General features: G+C 42.9%; 1 pseudogene; it reads right to left on the bottom strand.

Annotated features, from left to right (window-relative positions):
* Positions 1 to 3182: 3182 nt before the first annotated feature.
* On the bottom strand, positions 3183 to 15107 carry LOC138436389 (protein Mis18-beta-like; annotated as a pseudogene).
* Between the last annotated feature and the right edge of the window lie 4613 nt (positions 15108 to 19720).

Raw genomic sequence — 19720 nt, 5'->3', positions numbered from 1 at the left:
ATGAAATAAATAACATTCTTGTTTTGCAGATAACAATCTTGTTTTAAAAAAGTCTTTATTGAATTTGTACAATATTGCTTGGGGCTTCCTATGTGGTGCTAATGGTAAAGAATCCACCTGCCAATGTGGGAGAAATAAGAAACACTGGTTTGATCCCTGGATGGAGAAGATCTCCTGGAGGAGGGCATGGCAACCCACTCAGGTATTCTTGCCTAGAGAATCCCCACGGACGGAGGCGCCCAAGCAACATAGCCAAAAAATCTATGAGTCGGACATGACTGAAGCTACTTAGCACACACACACGCATAGTATTGCTTCTCTTATGTTTTAGCGTCTTTGCTGTAAGGCACATGGGATCTTAGCTCCCAGATCTTGGATCAAACCGACACCCCCTACACTGGAAGGTGATGTTGAGTCCAGCTCAACAGCACAGGTTTCTGGATGCATGGTATAGCGAAAGAATGAGAAACACTCAAGAAAGTTACAAAGAGGATTAGGGGACCAGCACCACCACAAGGTGAAGGTGCCCAAACTGATCTCAAGTCTGCTTTATTATACTTTTTGAGACTTGCTTGTATGTGCTTATATGAGCATAGCAGGTCAGATGGCCTTCAGTGATAACCTTGGGCAGTTAACATTTAACATTTTTGTATCCCTGTTTTTCTGCCTCAAGGACAAGGACCTAGTTAATCTTTTTTTTTTTTTTTGATGTCAAGTTCAAGCATTTAATTTTCCATTGCTGCTGCTGCTGCCACTAAGTTGCTTCAGTATTGTCCGACTCTGTGCAACCCCATAGATGGCAGCCCACCAGGCTCCCCCGTCCCTGGGATTCTCCAGGCAAGAACAATGGAGTGCGTTGCCATTTCCTTCTTCAATGCATGAAAGTGAAAAGTGAAAGTGAAGTCGCTCAGTCATGTCCGACTCTTAGCAATCCCATGGACTGCAGCCTACCAGGCTCCTCCGTCCATGGATTTTCCAGGCAAAAGTACTGGAGTAGGATGCCATCGCCTTCTCCAAATTTTCCATTGAAAGTTTACCAAAACAGCAAATCCAAAGGTTAAGGAAAATAGCTCCATAAGAAGAGCTTAATTGAGATAAAGAAAATATGTTGAGGTAGACATACCCATACACAGTACAAACCCCAGGATGATTCAATAGAGACTATTATTGGGTCTTCATTCTTCAGGAGTAGAAAAAGCTTTTCTGGTACTGTTTGTTGCCAGAAGCTTCCTCCTTACTTAACCAAATTTTGCAAACTGAAAAGCATAAAGCAAGTCAGAATTTTCTAACATATTTTTAAAGGAAAATATCTTTGTGCAGTCAAAAAGGGAAAGAACTTGCAATTAAATCTACTAGCCACATCTGAACCATGTTACCCTGTCTGCACACCACCCTTTGGCTGTATCATCTCTTGACTGTACTAGTGCCAGCCCCTCTAAGTCTGCTTGCTGCCCTCTTACCCATTGCTCACAGGACAACCATAATGAGATTCCGAAAAAGAAAATTTGATCCTGTCATAGGCTTCATCCTTTAAAATTCTTCAAGAGATTTTCATTGTTGTTGGGATAAAAACAAATATCCTTCAGCAGACCAATAAGGTTTTGCATCTCTGGTTTCTGGACCCTATTACAAACTGCTATATGCCTTTATAGGGACCTCACAGGGCCTTCATATAAGCCGTTCCCTCTATCAGCTTATTGTTGCTGCTAAGTCGCTTCACTAGTGTCCGACTCTGTGCAACTCCATAGACGGCAGCCCACCGGGCTCCCCTGTCCCTGGGATTCTCCAGGCAAGAACACTGGAGTGGATTGCCATTTCCTTCTCCAATACATGAAAGTGAAAAGTGAAAATGAAGTCGCTCAGTCGTGTCCGACTCCTAGCAACCCCATGGACTACAGACCACCAGGCTCCTCTGCCCATGGGATTTTCCAGGCAAGAGTACTGGAGTGGGTTGCCATTTCCTTCTCCCCTTACTAATCTTTCAGACCACTGATGAAACACTTCCACAGAAAGACCTTACCTGACCACCCCCAAACCAGGTCAGTTACCTGCTATATGTATTTATTTCTCTATGTCCGTTTTCTTCAAAATCCTTCACTTCAGTTCAGTTCAGTTGCTCAGTCATGTACGACTCTTTGCAACCCCATGAATCGCAGCACGCCAGGCCTCCCTGTCCATCACCAATTCCCGGAGTTCACTCAGACTCACATCCATCGAGTCAGTGATGCCATCCAGCCATCTCATCGTCTGTTGTCCCCTTCTCTTCCTGCCCCCGATCCCTCCCAGCATCAGAGTCTTTTCCAATGAGTCAACTCTTTGCATGAGGTGGCCAAAGAACTGGACTTTCAGCTTTAGCATCATTCCTTCCAAAGAAATCCCAGGGTTGATCTCCTTCAGAATGGACTGGTTGGATCTCCTTGCAGTCCAAGGGACTCTCAAGAGTCTTCTCCAACACCACAGTTCAAAAGCATCAATTCTTCGGTGCTCAGCCTTCTTCACAGTCCAACTCTCACATCCATACATGACCACTGGGAAAACCATAGCCTTGACTAGACGGACCTTAGTCAGCAAAGTAATGTCTCTGCTTTTGAATATGCTATCTAGGTTGGTCCTTACTACAGTTATAATTTTAAATGCCTTCATGTGGTTATCTGAATGTCCATCTCTAACTAGATTATAAGCTCCAAAGATACAGAATAGGTGTTTTTGCTTATTTCAGCAGCTAGCATAATATTTTATAGCTATCTATTACATGAATACTATGATAAGCTATTGAGCCACAGTGCTATATAAAGCAAAATAATGAAAAAACAGCATTTGGTGACTATTTGATGTTTTTATCATTCTTTTCATTACTATCCTGCTAAGTTCAGTTTACAACTGAAAAGGTAAACATAAACATATATTATGCAGTTAACTTATTGACCATTACCTACAGAATATGTATGTACCTGTATTTCACGTAAGAAAAAAATGATTTCTCAATATTTATATGACAATTGCTCCATGTCAGAATAATAATTAACAGAAGTACAACTCTATTTACAGGCCAAACATGCATCTTTAGATCAGAGCATTCATGGGACATTGGCTCTTAATTCTTAAATTTGCAATCAGAATGTTTTCAAAAATAAATATTATGAAATTGATAAGAAGCCAGAATGAATTCTTAAGACAAAGATCTATGAAACCTGGACAGAAGACAGCAATAAGGCCTGCGTCTGATACTCAGGCTTTGATCCTGAATTAGTTAGCTTGGACTGGTCAGGAGGCAGTTCCTTCAGAATCTTTCTGAGTAAATTTAAGTGAGTATGTGTTAACATTATCTTCTCTTTCAGGTCTGCAACGTTTTCTCATAGAGGGACATTGTAGATATCCATCTCAGATGAATGTAATATGTCTTTTGTTTTTAAGAAGTAAGGCAGAGCAATCAGAGATCAAATTGCCAACATCCACTGAATCATCAAAAAAGCAAAGGAGTTCCAGAAAAACATCTATTTCAGCTTTATCAGTCAGTTCAGTTGGTCAGTTGGGTCCAACTCTTTGTGACCCCATGAACCACAGCACACCAGGCCTCCCTGTCCATCATTAATTCCCAGAGTTCACACAAACTGATGTTCATTGAGTTGATGATGCCATCCAACCATCTCATCCTGTGTCATCTCCTTCTCCTCCTGCCCTCAATCTTTTCCAACATCAGGGTCTTTTCAAATGAGTTAGCTCTTTGCATCAGGTGGCCAAAGTATTGGAGTTTCAGCTTCAACATCAGTCCTTCCAATGAACACCCAGGACTGATCTCCTATAGGATGGACTGGTTGGATCTCCTTGCAGTCCAAGGGACTCTCAAGAGTCTTCTCCAACACCACAGTTCAAAAGCATCAATTCTTCTAGCTTTCTTTATAGTCCAACTCTCACATCCATATATGAATATTGGAAAAACCATAGCCTTGACTAGACAGACCTTTGTTGACAAAGTAATATCTCTGCTTTTTAATATGCTATCTAGGTTGGTCATAACTTTCGTTCCAAGGAGTCAGAGTCTTTTAATTTCACAGCTGCAATCACCATCTGCAATGATTTTGGAGCCCATATGCAGATGGTGTCATCTGCATATCTGAGGTTATTGATATTTCTCCCAGCAATCTTGATTCCAGCTTGTGCTTCTTCCAGCCCAGCGGTTCTCATGATGTACTCTGCCTATAAGTTAAATACACACTCAATATGCCAGCAAATTTGGAAAACAGCAGTGGCCACAGGACTGGAAAAGGTCAGTTTTCATTCAGCTTTATTGACTATGCCAAAGCCTTTGACTGTGTGGATCACAATAAACTGTGGAAAATTCTGAAAGAGATGGGAATTCCAGACCACCTGACCTGCCTCTTGAGAAACCTATATGCAGGTCAGGAAGCAACAGTTAGAACTGGACATAGAACAACAGATTGGTTCCAAACAGGAAAAGGAGTACGTCAAGGCTGTATATTGTCACCCAGCTTATTTAACTTCTATGCAGAGTATATCATGAGAAATGCTGGGCTGGATGAACCACAAGCTGGAATCAAGACTGCTGGGAGAAATATCAATAACCTCAGATATGCAGATGACACCACTCTTTTGGCAGAAAGTGAAGAACTAAAGACCCTCTTGATGAAAGTGAAAGAGGAGAGTGAAAAAGTTGGCTTAAAGCTCAACATTCAGAAAACTAAGATCATGGCATCCAGTCCCATCACTTCATTGGAAATAGATGGGGAAACAGTGGAAACAGTGTCAGACTTTATTTTTGGGGGCTCCAAAATCACTGCAGATGGTGACTATAGCCATGAAATTAAAAGACCCTTACTCCTTGGAAGGAAAGCTATGACCAAACTAGACAGCATATTAAAAAGCAGAGACATTAGTTTGTCAACAAAGGTCTGTTTGGTCAAGGCTATGGTTTTTCCATAGTCACATATGGATATGAGACTTATACTATAAAGACAGCTAAGCACCGAAGATTTGATGCTTTTGAACTGTGGTGTTGGAGAAGACTCTTGAGGGTCCCTTGGACTGCAAGAGATCCAACCAGTCCATCCTAAAGGAGATCAGTCCTGGGTGTTCAGTGGAAAGACTGATGCTAAAGCTGAACTCCAATACTTTCGCCACCTCATGCAAAGAGTTGACCCACTGGAAAAGACCCTGATGCTGGGAGGGATTGGGGGCAGGAAGAGAAGGGGACGACAGAGGATGAGATGGCTGGATGGCACCACGGACTCGATGGACGTGAGTCTGAGTGAACTCCAGGAGTTGGTGGTGGACAGGGTGGCCTGGCGTGCTGCAATTCATGGGGTTGCAAAGAGTTGGACACAACTGAGAGACTGAAATGAACTTAACTGAACTGACTGAAGGATAATCAATCCAGTAACACTAAAAAACAGAACTATGTGCCGTATAGACAGTGCCAATATATCATTTCCCTGGAAGATAAAGATTTGCACAGAGTAGACTAGGTCAGATTACCTGGGATATATTGGGCTGCATCTAGTGGAAGTTCTTAGCTTAAGTCTTACTTATGACTTTACTAATATTGCTGGCTATGTTATTTGTATTTCGCCTGTTTTACAAAATTGCTGTTTCTTACACTGCCAAATGTTTGACTGAGGCCTATGAAAAAATAATATGTAGTTCCATATGAGATTGATGATGGTAACAATGTAACTCTAGATATGGGAAGAAGCAATAAGAAGGAATGTTTTCCTGGACCAAGAGGCTAGTAAGACAGGTGAGCTGACGCATTTGAAAAGACCCTAATGCTGGGAACAATTGACGGCAGGAGGAGAAGGTGACGACAGAGTATGAGATGGTTGGATGGCATCACTGACTAAATGGAGATGAGTTTGGGTAAACTCTGGGAGTTGGTGATGTATAGGGAGGCCTGGCATGGTGCTGCTCAGTTCAGTTCAGTTGCTCAGCCATGTCCGACTCTTTGCAACCCCGTGAATTGCAGCACACCAGGCCTGCCTGTCCATCACCAACTCCCAGAGTTCACTCAGACTCACATCCATCGAGTCCGTGATGCCATCCAGCCATCTTATCCTCTGTCATCCCCTTCTCCTCCTGCCCCTGATCCCTCCCAGCATCACAGTCTTTTCCAATGAGTTAACTCTTCGCATGAGGTAGCCACAGTACTGGAGCTTCAGCTTTAGCATCAGTCCTTCCAAAGAAATCCCAGGGCTGATCGCCTTCAGAATGGACTGGTTGGATCTCCTTGCAGTCCAGGGGACTCTCAAGAGTCTTCTCCAACACCATAGTTCAAAAGCATCAATTCTCAGCTCTCTGCCTTCTTCACAGTCCTACTCTCACATCCATACATGACTACTGGAAAAACCATAGCCTTGTCTAGACAAACCTTAGTTGGCAAAGTAATGTCTCTGCTTTTGAATATATTATCTAGGTTGGTCATAACTTTTCTTCCAAGGAGTAAACGTCTTTTAATTTCATGGCTGCAGTCACCGTCTACAGTGATTTTGGAGCCCCCAAAATATAAAGTCTGACACTATTTCCACTGTTTCCCCATCTATTCTCATGAAGTGATGGGACCAGATGCCATGATCTTCGTTTTCTGAATGTTGAGCTTTAAGCCAACTTTTTCACTCTCCTCTTTCACTTTCATCAAGAGGCTTTTTAGTTCCTCTTCACTTTCTGCCATAAGAGTGGTGTCATCTGCGTATCTGAGGTTATTGATATTTCTCCCAGCAATCTTGATTCCAGCTTGTGCTTCTTCCAGTCCAGCGTTTTTCATGATGTACTCTGCATATAAGTTAAATAAGCAGGGTGACAATATACAGCCTTGACGTACTCCTTCTCCTATTTGGAACCAGTCTGTTGTTCCATGTCCAGTTCTAACTGTTGCTTCCTGACCGGCATACAGATTTCTCAAGAGGCAGGTCAGGTGGTCTGGTATTCCCAGCTCTCTCAGAATTTTCCACAGTTTATTGTGATCCACACAGTCAAAGGCTTTGGCATAGTCAATAAAGCAGAAATAGATGTGTTTCTGGAACTCTCTTGCTTTTTCCATGATCCAGCGGATGTTGGCAATTTGATCTCTGGTTCCTCTGCCTTTTCTAAAACCAGCTTGAACATCAGGGAGTTCACGGTTCACATATTGCTGAAGCCTGGCTTGGAGAATTTTGAGCATTACTTTACTAGCATGTGAGATGAGTGCAATTGTGCGGTTGTTTGAGCATTCTTTGGCATTGCCTTTCTTTGGAATTGGAATGAAAACTGACCTTATCCAGTCCTGCGGCCACTGGTGAGTTTTCCAAACTTGCTGGCATATTGAGTGCAGCACTTTCACAGCATCATCTTTCAGGATTTGAAATAGCTCAACTGGAATTCCATCACCTCCACTAGCTTTGTTCTAGTGATGCTTTCTAAGGCCCACTTGACTTCACATTCCAAGATGTCTCGCTCTAGATGAGTGATCACATCATCATGATTATCTGGGTCGTGAAGATCCTTTTGTGTAGTTCTTCTGTGTATTCTTGCCACCTCTTCTTAATATCTTCTGCTTCTATTAGGTCCATACCATTTCTGTCATTTATCGAGCCCATCTTTGCATGAAATGTTCCCTTGGTATCTCTAATTTTCTTAAAGAGATCTCTAGTCTTTCCCGTTCTGGTGTTTTCCTCTATTTCTTTGCATTGATCGCTGAAGAAGGCTTTCTTATCTCTTCTTGCTATTCTTTGCAACTCTGCATTCAGATGTTTTTATCTTTCCTTTTCTTCTTTGCATTTCGCCTCTCTTCTTTTCACAGCTATTTGTAAGGCCTCCCTAGATAGCCATTTTGCTTTTTTGCATTTTTTTTTCCGTGGGGATGGTCTTGATCCCTGTCTCCTGTACAATGTCATGAACCTCTGTCCATAGTTCATCAGGCACTCCATCTATCAGATCTAGGTCCTTAAATCTATTTCTCACTTCCACTGTATAATCATAAGGGATTTGATTTAAGTCATACCTGAATGGTCTAGTGGTTTTCCCTACTTTCTTCAATTTGAGTCTGAATTTGGTAATAAGGAGTTCATGATCTGAGCCACAGTCAGCTCCTGGTCTTGTTTTGCTTGACTGTATAGAGCTTCTCCATCTTTGGCTGCAAAGAATAGAATCAATCTGATTTCGGTGTTGACCATCTGGTGATGTCCATGTGTAGAGTCTTCTCTTGTGTTGTTGGAAGAGGGTGTTTGCTATGACCAGTGCGTTTTCTTGGCAAAACTCTGTTAGTCTTTGCTGTGCTTCATTCCGCATTCCAAGGCCAAATTTGCCTGTTACTCCAGGTGTTTCTTGACTTCCTACTTTTGCATTCCAGTCCCCTATAATGAAAAGGACATCTGTTTTGGGTGTTAGTTCTAAAAGGTCTTGTAGGTCTTCATAAAACCATTCAACTTCAGCTTCTTCAGCATTACTGGTTGGGGCATAGACTTGAATTACTGTGATATTGAATGGTTTGCCTTGGAGACAAACAGAGATCATTCTGTTCATGGGGTCGCAAGAGTCGAACACGACTGAGCGACTGAACTGAACTCAACTAAAGCACACCATTTTGTCACTGGAAAGGCAGAAGTGGCCTCTCAAGGCAGCCAGGACAGCATGGGTAGAATACAGGTGGAAACCAATGGGAATCTCACAGGAACTACAGAACAAAAGGTTAAGTGCTGCCTTTGAGTGACACTACATTATTTGTGATACTGGAGAAGACCACAGCCCCGAGGGACTATAACAGGTCCCATGCGAGGTGAACAGAGTCAGTGAGCACGGCGTGCCTCTGCGGGCACTGGAACACGTCGCATCTCTTGGACTTCAGTCATCGCGGGGGACGGCAGCTCCTCCAGTCCCAGCCCTGTGGGGCTAAGCAGTGAAGACCCTTTCACCACCCGCGAAAAAGAAGGTTCATCAATCGTCTTAACAGCCCCATCACAGAAGTCACCCCGCGGCTACTTTGTAGTTCCAGAGATATGCCTCCAAGGCCAAGCAGCCTTCTTCCTGTGGTCTCCGATACCGATACCGTCCCTAATTAATCTTCCGTGCCTCCCAGGCGCTAAAGATAGGAACAGTCTGTAGATGGCTTTCCACTCCTAGGTGTACATCCTGTTTTCAAGTTGTCTTTTGCTCCTTCTTGGATTCCTTCAGGAGTTACATGCTGAGTCATGTCCTCTCAGCAAAATTCCTTAATTCTTTTGCCAGGCCTTTTAATAGGCCTGTCTCCTACAAGGTTTAAGACTTAATTATTGGACCACCAGGGAAGTCCCAGCGTATAACAATCTTATTTAAAGACAATTCTGAAGAAACTACAAATCTATTGGGACTAATAAATGAAATCAGCAATGTTGCAGAGATATAATATCAATATATAAAATAGTTGTATTTCTATAAGCTAGTAATACAATCCAAAAATAAAATTAAGAAAACAATTTCATTCACAAAGCATCCAAAAGAGTGAAATACTGAAACTTAACCAAAAACTGGATGGTTTATAGTCAAAAAACAAAACATCACTGAAAGAAATTAAAAGAATTGTTGGCTAAAGACAGTTCTTTCTCCTGTTGATTGCCTTGACACCTTAATGAAAATGAATTGATCATAATTATATAGGTTATTTTTATATGTATTCTATTTATGCCACTACCACACAGTCTGATTACTGTAGTTTTGAAATAAGTTTTGAAATGGGGAAGTGTGAGTCCTCAAACTTGTCTTTTCCAAGATTGTTTTGGCTATTCAGGGCCCCCTGCAATTCTATATTAAAGAAAACTTGAAATTGAAAAGCTATCTGTGTTTTTTAATTGATGATATGCATTCAAATCAATCAGAATTCCAATAGCCTTTTTTTTCAGAAATGAAAAATATAGTCCTTAAATTTGAATATTCAGAAATCACTCCATTTCATAGATACAAACAACACTCAGTTCAAAAATAGCCATTTACAATAGCAACACGAAAGATTGAATTCTTGGGAATAAGTTATTAGAAAATGTGCAATACACAAAGAAATCTTTTAACTCACTACCAAGGGAAACAAAAACTCTGAATAAATGGAAAAGCATAGGATAGGATGACTTATTATCATAAAACTTAAATTCTCCTAAATTAATCTATAAAATCCACCATGATTCTAAGAAAAAATTTTAAGAGACAGACTAATTCTAAAATTTATAGAGAAAAAAATTAAATGAGAACATGTCTGATGAAGAAGAAAAATGACAGAGAACTAGTAAAACCAGAGATGAGAACCTGCTTTAGAGCTGTAATTATAACAGTAGGGGCCAGTGTGTAAATAGACACATCAACAGAGCAAAATGGAATCCAGAAATAGATGCAATTGCATGAATGAATTAGCATGTGATAAGGTGATATTTTAAAGTACTATGGACTATTCAATTCATGTTTGAGGATCAGTTCAGTTCAGTTCAGTTGTTCAGTTATGTCTGACTCTTTGCAACCCCAAGGACTGCAGCATGCCAGGCCTCCCTGTACATCACCAACTCCTGGAGTTTACTCAAACTCATGTCCATTGAGTTGGTGATGCCATCCAACTACCTCATCTTCTGTCGTCCCCTTCTCTTTCTGCCTTTGATCTTTCCCAGCATCATGGTCTTTTCAAATGAGTCAGCTCTTGGTGGCCAAAGTGTTGGAATTTCTGCTTCAACATCTGTCCTTCCAATGAATATTCAGGACTGATTTCCTTTAGGATCGACTGGTTGGATCTCCTTGCAGTCCAAGGGATTCTCAAGAGTCTTCTCTAACACCACAGTTCAAAAGCATCAATTCATCGGTGTTCCATGGGGTCACTAAGAGTCGGGCACGACTGAGTGACTTCACTTTCACTTTTCTCTTTCCTGCGTTGGAGAAGGCAATGGCAACCCACTCCTGTGTGTTAGGTTATGCTATAGCTGCTGCTATGACTGCCATGTCAGCCAGGAGAGAATAAATGTGTCTGCAGTTCCTACAGCTCCTTGAGTCTTCTTCCAGACTCTCTAACTCATGCCTTGCCTACCCTGGGTTCAGTGAACTGAGTGAACAGTGAGAATAGCAAGACAATTGGTATCACGAACAGGATTAGTGAGACACCCACATTCTTTAGCTTATGGCCTTCTACCTTCAAAGCTAGCACATAGCATTTCTCTGACCTTTCTGTTGACACATGTCTTTCTCACATCTTCTTTCTGCCATCCTTTTGCACTTAAAAGGACTTTTATGATCACATTGGGTCCACCTGGAGAATTCAGGACGCTTTTCTCACCTGGAGAGGCTTAACTTAACCCTGGCTGCAAAGTCCCTTTTGCCATGTAAGGTGATACGTTCACAAGTTCAAGAGATTAGGACATAGACATCTTTAGGGTACCATTATTTTGCCTACCAGAGAAGGCAATGGCACCCTACTCCAGTCCTCTTGCCTGGAAAATCCCATGGACAGAGGAGCCTGGTAGGCTACAGTCCATGGGGTCACTAAGAGTTGGACACAAATGAGTGATCTCATGTTCACTTTTCACTATCCTGCATTGGAGAAGAAAATGGCAACCCACTCCAGTGTTCTTGCCTAGCGAATCCCAGGGATGGGGGAGCCTAGTGGGTTGCCATCTATGGGGTTGCACAGAGTCAGACATTACTGAAGCAACTTAGCAGTAGCAGATTCTGCCTACCATACACGGAAATGGAATGCATGATTGTATCAATTAAGACGGCACTTGACTGGCCTTAGAAAGCATCACTACAAACAAAGCTAGTGAAGGTGATGGAATTCCAGGTGAGCTGTTTCAAATCCTGAAAGATGATGCTGTGAAAGGGCTACACTCAATATGCCAGCAAATTTGGAAAACTCAGCAGTGGCCACAGGACTGGAAAAGGTCAGTTTTCATTCAAATTCCAAAGAAAGGCAATGCAAAAGAATGCTCAAACTACCGCACAATCGCACTCATCTCACACACTAGTAAAGTAATGCTTAAAATTCTCCAAGCCAGGCTTCAGCAATATGTGAACCATGAACTTCCAGATATTCAAGCTGATTTTAGAAAAGGCAGAAGAACCAGAGATCAAATTGCCAATATCGGCTAGATCATGGAAAAAGCAAGAGAGTTCCAGAGAAACATCTATTTTTGCTTTACTGACTATGCCAAAGCCTTGGACTGTGTGGATCACAATAAACTGTGGAAAATTCTGAAAGAGCTGGACTACCAGAACACCTGACCTGTCTCTTGAGAAACCTATACGCAGGTCAGGAAGCAACAGTTAGAACTGGACATGGAACAACAGACTGGTTCCAAATAGGAAAAGGAGTGTGTCAAGGCTGTATATTGTCACCCTGCTTATTTAACTTATATGCAGAGTACATCATGAGAAACTCTGGGCTGAAAGAAGCACAAGCGGGAATCAAGATTGCCGGGAGAAATACCAATAACCTCATATATGCAGATGACACCACGCTTCTGGCAGAAAGTGAAGAGGAACTAAAAAGCCTCTTGATGAAAGAGAAAGAGGAAAGTGAAAAAGTAGGCTTAAAGCTCAACATTCAGAAAATGAAGATCATGGCATCTGGTCCCATCACTTCATGGGAAATAGATGGGGAAACAGTGGAAACAGTGTCAGACTTTTTTTTTCGGCTCCCAAATCACTGCAGATGGTGATTGCAACCATGAAATTAAAAGACGCTTACTCCTTGGAAGGAAAGTTATGACCAACCTAGAGGGCATATTAAAAAGCAGAGACATTACTTTGCCAACAAAGTTCTGTCTAGTCAGTTCAGTTCACTTCAGTCACTCAGTCGTGTCTGACTCTTTGCGACTCCATGAATCGCAGCACACCAGGCCTCCCTGTCCATCACCAACTCCCGGAGTTCATTCAGACTCAACGTCCATCAAGTCCGTGATGCCATCCAGCCATCTCATCCTCGGTCATCCCCTTCTCCTCCTGCCCCCAATCTCTTCCAGCATCAGAGTCTTTTCCAATGGGTCAACTCTTTGCATGAGGTGACCAAAGTACTGGAACTTCAGCTTTAGCATCATTCCTTCCAAAGAAATCTCAGGGCTGATCTCCTTCAGAATGGACTGGTTGGATCTCCTTACAGTCCAAGGGACTTTCAAGAGTTTTCTCCAACACCACAGTTCAAAAGCATCAATTCTTAAGCGCTCAGCCTTCTTCACAGTCCAACTCTCACATCCATACATGACCACAGGAAAAACCATAGCCTTGACTACACGGACCTTAGTCAGCAAAGTAATGTCTCTGCTTTGGAATATATTATCTAGGTTGGTCGTAACTTTTCTTCCAAGGAGTAAGCGTCTTTTAATTTCATGGCTGCAGTCACCATCTGCACTGATTTTGGAGCCCCCCAAAATTAAGTCTGACACTGTTTCCACTGTTTCCCCATCTATTTGCCATGAAATGATGGGACGAGATGCCATGATCTTCGTTTTCTGAATGTTGAGCTTTAAGCCAACTTTTTTACCCTCCTCTTTCACTTTCATCAAGAGGCTTTTTAGTTCCTCTTCACTTTCTGCCATGAGAGTGGTGTCATCTGCATATCTGAGATTATTGATATTTCTCCCGGCAATCTTGATTCCAGCTTGCACTTCTTCCAGTCCAGCGTTTCTCATGATGTACTCTGCATATAAGTTAAATAAGCAGGGTGACAATATACAGCCTTGAGGTACTCCTTTTCCTATTTGGAACCAGTCTGTTGTTCCATGTCCAATTCTAACTGTTGCTTCCTGACCGGCATACAGGTTTCTCAAGAGACAGGTCAGGTGGTCTGGTATTCCCAGCTCTTTCAGAATTTTCCACAGTTTATTGTGATCCACACAGCCAAAGGCTTTGGCATAGTCAATAAAGCAGAAATAGATGTTTTTCTGGAACTCTCTTGCTTTTTCCATGATCCAGCGGATGTTGGCAATTTGATCTCTGGTTCCTCTGCCTTTTCTAAAAACAGCTTGAACATCAGGGAGTTCACGGTTCACATATTGCTGAAGCTTGGCTTGGAGAATTTTGAGCATTACTTTACTAGTATGTGAGATGAGTGCAATTGTGCGGTTGTTTGAGCATTCTTTTGCATTGCCTTTCTTTGGAACTGAAATGAAAACTGAACATTTCCAGTCCTGCGGCCACTGGTGAGTTTTCTAAATGTGCTGGCATATTGAGTGCAGCACTTTCACAGCATCATCTTTCAGGATTTGAAATAGCTCAACTGGAATTCCATCACCTCCACTAGCTTTGTTCGTAGTGATGCTTTTTAAGACCCACTGGACTTCACTTTCCAAGATTTCTGGCTCTAGATTAGTGATCACATCATCATGATTATCTGGGTCGTGAAGATCTTTTTTGTACAGTTCTTCTGTGTATTCTTGCCACCTCTTCTTAATATCTTCTGCTTCTGTTAGGTCCATACCATTTCTGTCCTTTCTCAAGCCCATCTTTGCATGAAATGTTCCCTTGGTATCTCTAATTTTCTTAAAGAGATCTCTAGTCTTTCCCATTCTGGTGTTTTCCTCTATTTCTTTGCATTGATCATTGAAGAAGGCTTTCTTATCTCTTCTTGCTATTCTTTGGAACTCTGCATTCAGATGCTTATATCTTTCCTTTTCTCCTTTGCTTCTCACCTCTCTTCTTTTCACAGCCATTAAAGGCTCTTTACCTTGGACGAGGGGTATCTCCTTACCACCGCTGTTCCTGACCGTCAACGTGGGATAGCTCCTCTAGTTCCTCCTGTGCCTGCTCACCCACCACTCCTCAGATTGCTCCTCCCAGCCGCTGGCCTGAGCTCGGGCGTTGGTGGCTCCTCCCAGGTGCCGCCTGTGGCCTCGGGCTCGGGGTGGCTCCTCAGGGTCACTGCTTCTGGCCTCGGGTGCGAGGTGGCTTCTCCCCGCCGCCACCCTGACCTCGGACATGGGTTGTCTCCTCCTGGCTGCCACTGGCCTCGGACGCTGGGTAGCTTCTCCCTGCCACCACCCTGACCTCGGACATGGGGTGGCTCCTCCCGGTCGTTCCTGCGCCATCGCAGCCTGGCACTCTGGGCCGCTGTCCATGACTCTGGACGTGGGGTAGTTCTCGGCCGCGCTTAGTGCGCCGGCCTGTGGCCACCACCGCATGTGCTTAGAAGACAAGATTACTGTCTAGTTAAGGCTATGGTTTTTTCAGTGGTCATGTATGGATGTGAGAGTTGGACTGTGAAGAAAGCTGAGTGTTGGGAACCACGTTAGGCATTACTGACAAAATGGAGGCACAGCCCCGGTCTCCTCTCCTCATCTCGCAGGCACGGTCCCGGGATGAAGGAGTTAGACCTTGTGATTCTGACTTGTTCTTTCCTTTCTTCGGTTGAGTTGGCTGGAAAGAATGTTAAGGTGCTTGAGAGAAACATGAGAAAACACGAAGCCTTCTGCAGTTGTGCCCAGAAAAGAATCTATAAAGTAATCATTGACATTTGTCCAAGGATCTTTACAAAGGAAGTTCCAGGATGAGTATATAGGCTGCAGCTTGAGGCCATGGGAAGGATTGTTATCTGAGACCTGTTTGTGAGGGAAATGCTTATGGCAAAAGAAGTTTGCTGAGCTTAGGGTTTAGGAATAATTAAGAATAGCTAGAAGCCTTTTTAGGAGGTAGTGATCTTAAGATGCTAGGGGCAAACAGGATTTAGAAACATAAGAAACAAACTGAGGAAGGTAGCATGAGTTACAATATAATCACAAGTTAAGTATAGGACACATAAGATAATAGATAGTAAAGCCAATTCGGAGAGAATCGCTGAAGCAGGAACTGTGTTTGAAGGACAACAGTGATTTCTGGAGACAGTAAATCTGGGTGCGGGAAACTGAAAATGTCAAACCTCTGACGTAATGCTTTTGTCAAAGTATAAAAGAGAACCTGAAGCTTGAAATAAACATGTAGTTCCATACTATGAGTCAGAGGTTACATCATCGTCCTCCAACACTGCTCACCCCTTCAGGCTTGATTCCCTGCCTGCTGGAGCTGTACTCCAGCAGCTGAGTGTTGAGGAATTGATGCTTTTGAACTGTGGTGTTGGAGAAGACTCTTGAGAATCCCTTGGACTGCAAGCAGATCCAACCAGTCCATTCTAAAGCAGATCAGTCCTGGGTGTTCTTTGGAAGGAATGATGCTAAAGCTGAAACTGCACTACTTTGGCCACCTCATGCGAAGAGTTGACTCATTGGAAAAGACTCTGATGCTGGGAGGGATGGAGGGCAGGAGGAGAAGGGTACGAGAGGATGAGATGGCTGGATGGCATCACTGACTCGATGGACATGAGTCTGAGTGAACTCCGGGAGTTGGTGATGGACAAGGAGGCCTGGCGTGCTGTGATTCATGGGGTTGCAAAGCATCAGACACAACTGAGTGACTGAACTGAACTGACTGCCAAAAACAGCAAAGGATTTCTTTATCTCTTGTACCAGTAAATCTAGGAAAGGGGAAATTTAAGACAGTCATGGTCACTCAATAAAGCCATCAGGGAAACCAATCCCTTTTGTCTTGTGCTCTACCATACTTAGTAATGATTGCCAAGCCTCAGGCATCACACGTGTGTTCTATGGAAGAATAATGAACTGGAAAGCGCTGTACCAGAAGAAAATCAGTTTTAATTTTATGTGCCAGAATTTTTCTAACAGGAAATATGAGAAGGAAAGTTTTTTTAAAATTATTATTCTACTTCTCTGAAAAAGGAAGGAAAAGACTTTTGTTTGGTCCCGTGATTAAGTCTGCATGCTTTCACTGCAGAGGGCGTGGGTTTGGTCCTTGGTACCCTGCGCAGGGAAGTTCCACATGTCCCTCGATGTAGACAAAAAACTTTTTTAAATAAAAGTAAAAAAATTAAAAAGGAAGGGAAATTGAAATAAGGGTTGAAATGGGTGATAGATGGACTGCAAAAACCAAGTGAACTTAACAAAGACTTTTTCTCATTATTGAAGAGCAGGTACCAAGTATTAGAAATTTCCCAGACTACTTGCTGTGTTACTCAATATTGGTTGGTCTTATTGGCTCAAAATTGATAAAAAGTCAAGATGAAAAAGAAAATTTAAAACTTCCACCCAGCTAGAAATAACTTCATGCTCCCTTCTGCTTCTGCAGCTCAGCTTACTCTTTGCAAAGTTAGGTAAGTTACATAGTTTCGGGGAAATAGAAACTTAATGTTAGGAACTGAAACTTACCTCACTAACCCTTGTCAATTACCCAGCCCCTGTAATACTGCTTAACCATGATTGTTTGTGTAAAGTCAGGCATCCTCCATGCTGTGTCCTAACAGCTGTTCTCATGGGTGAGGAGAACCCCTAATTTAAACTGTCCTATTAACAGTCAGCACAGCTCACTATAGTCTGATGTCATGCACTGCCTATAACAATTGTAACTGCTTTTTGGGGGCTCAGAGCTGGAAGTGTTAACTCCTCTGGGCCTGATGTCCTATCTCCAACTCTGAGTGTGGTGCTTGGTTTCTTCACCCTCCGACTTCTGCAACAAAGACATGTTCCCCACCTCCACACCAGTTTCCTTAACTTTGAAAGATAAATCATAATAATGCACAAAGCCAAATAGCAGAGGCCTCCTAACATCTGGCAACAAGTTAGGTTCAGCTTCCACTTTCTTCCACTCCCCAGGGTTCAGTCCCAAGAATGAGGTAGAGCCAGTTGCAGACAACTTCACCTTGGAGCAGCCTCCCTTCCTATTGCCTACCTGTGTATGTCCTATGCTTGCTGCCCAGTCTCTTTAGGAGTGTGTGCCAAGTCACATGCCTGCCTCCCAGTGCAGCTGCAACTCATGAGAGAGATTTCACAGAGAATGCTCCTGGAACCAGGTGTAAACTGATCTGCTAACATTCCACATTTATCTCACATCACTACACTCTGGAGAGGAGAGTAGCAAGAAGGCAAATCTAAGGTCATAACTCCAGGGTCCCTGAGCCTGACCTAAGAGTTCACACCAGCTGAAAATCTTTTCCTTACAAGTCAGTTCAGTTCAGTCACTCAGTCGTATCAGACTGTTTGTGACCCCATGAATCGCAGCACGCCAGGCCTCCCTGTCCATCACCAACTCCTGGAGTTCACCCAAACTCATGTCCATCGAGTCAGTGATGCCATCCAGCCATCTCATCCTCTGTCGTCCCCTTCTCCTCTTTCCCCTAATCCCTCCCAGCATCAGGGTCTTTTCCAATGAGTCAACTCTTCGCATGAGGCAGTCAAAGTACTGGAGTTACAGCTTTAGCATCATTCCTTCCAATGAACACCCAGGACTGATCTCCTTTAGGATGGACTGGTTGGACTTCCTTGCAGTCCCAGGGACTCTCAAGAGTCTTCTCCAACACCACAGTTCAAAAGCATCAATTCTTCAGCATTCAGCTTTCTTCACAGTCCAACTCTCACATCCATACATGACCACTGGAAAAACCATAGCCTTGACTAGATGAACTTTTGTTGGCAAAGTAATGTCTCTGCTTTTGAATATGCTATCTAGGTTGGTCATAACTTTCCTTCCAAGGAGTAAGAGTCTTTTAATTTCATGGCTGCAATCACCATCTTCAGTGATTTTGGAGCCCCCCAAAATACCAGGTACCTAATAAATACTGTCCCATTCTTCCTTCTGAATTCAGAATCAATTGAGATATGAGTCACACTGATGAAGGTCAAAATATTATCTTAATAAAGCTGACTGGAAGGCGTGGCCAAGTGGGCACATACTTTTCCCAGACTTATGCACTGGTCACTGGCATAGTTGAAAACCACAGGCTTCCCAGTGGAAAAATAGAGGCCCATGTGAGGAGATCAGACCCACTTTCTGCAAAACATAGGCCTATTAATAGAAAGGGTGGGGATGGCTGAGCTATTTATTCTCCCCAACTCACATGTCCAACTAGTCCTTCCTATTCCCCTGGGGAAGAGTATGAATGAACTGTTAGTATCAGTTGGAGATTAACCCTTTGTTGGTCACTTCATCTGTAAATGTTCTCTTCCATTTTGTGGAAGAAAATATTTTGTTTTTGGTTTCCTTTGCTATGCAAAAGCCTTTAAGTTTAATTAGGTCCCATTTGTTTATTTTTGTTTTTCAGTACTTTGGGAGGTGGATTGAAAAAGATATTGCTTCAATTTATATGAGTATTTTGAGTGTTTTTCCTCTAAGAGCTTTACAGTTAGGCTTCCCAGGTGGCACTGGTGGTAAACAACCCACCTGCCAATGCAGGAGACAGAGGAGATGCAGGTTCAATCTCTGGATCTGGAAGATCTCCTGGAGAAAGGCATGTCAACCCACTCCAGTATTCTTGCCAGGAGAATCCCACGGACAGAGGAGACTGGTGGGCTGTAGTCATAGGGCCACAAAGAGTCAGACACAGCTGAAGCAACTTAGCATGCACACCTTGCATTTAGGTCTTTGATCCATTTTGAGTTTATTTTTGTGTATGGTATTAGAGAATGTTCTAATTTCATTCTTTCACATGTAGCTGTCAAGTTTTGCAAGCACCACTTACTTGAAGAGACTCTTTTCTTCTCCAGTGTATATTCTTGCCTCCTTTGTCATAAATTTAATTGGCCACAGGTGCATGTCCTGGGGCTTCCCTGATAGCTCAGTTGGTAAAGAATCTGCTTGCAATGCAGGAGATCCCAGTTCGATTCCTGGGTTGGGAAGATCCACTGGCGAAGGGATAGGCTACCCACTCCAGTATTCTTGGGCTTCCCTTGTGGCTCAGCTGGTAAAGAATCTG

This window comes from Ovis canadensis, chromosome 3, assembly GCF_042477335.2.
Source record: "Ovis canadensis isolate MfBH-ARS-UI-01 breed Bighorn chromosome 3, ARS-UI_OviCan_v2, whole genome shotgun sequence".
In the NCBI taxonomy this organism is placed as follows: domain Eukaryota; kingdom Metazoa; phylum Chordata; class Mammalia; order Artiodactyla; family Bovidae; genus Ovis; species Ovis canadensis.
Note: the sequence above shows the minus strand (reverse complement) of the source record. Positions and strands in the feature narration are given on the sequence as shown.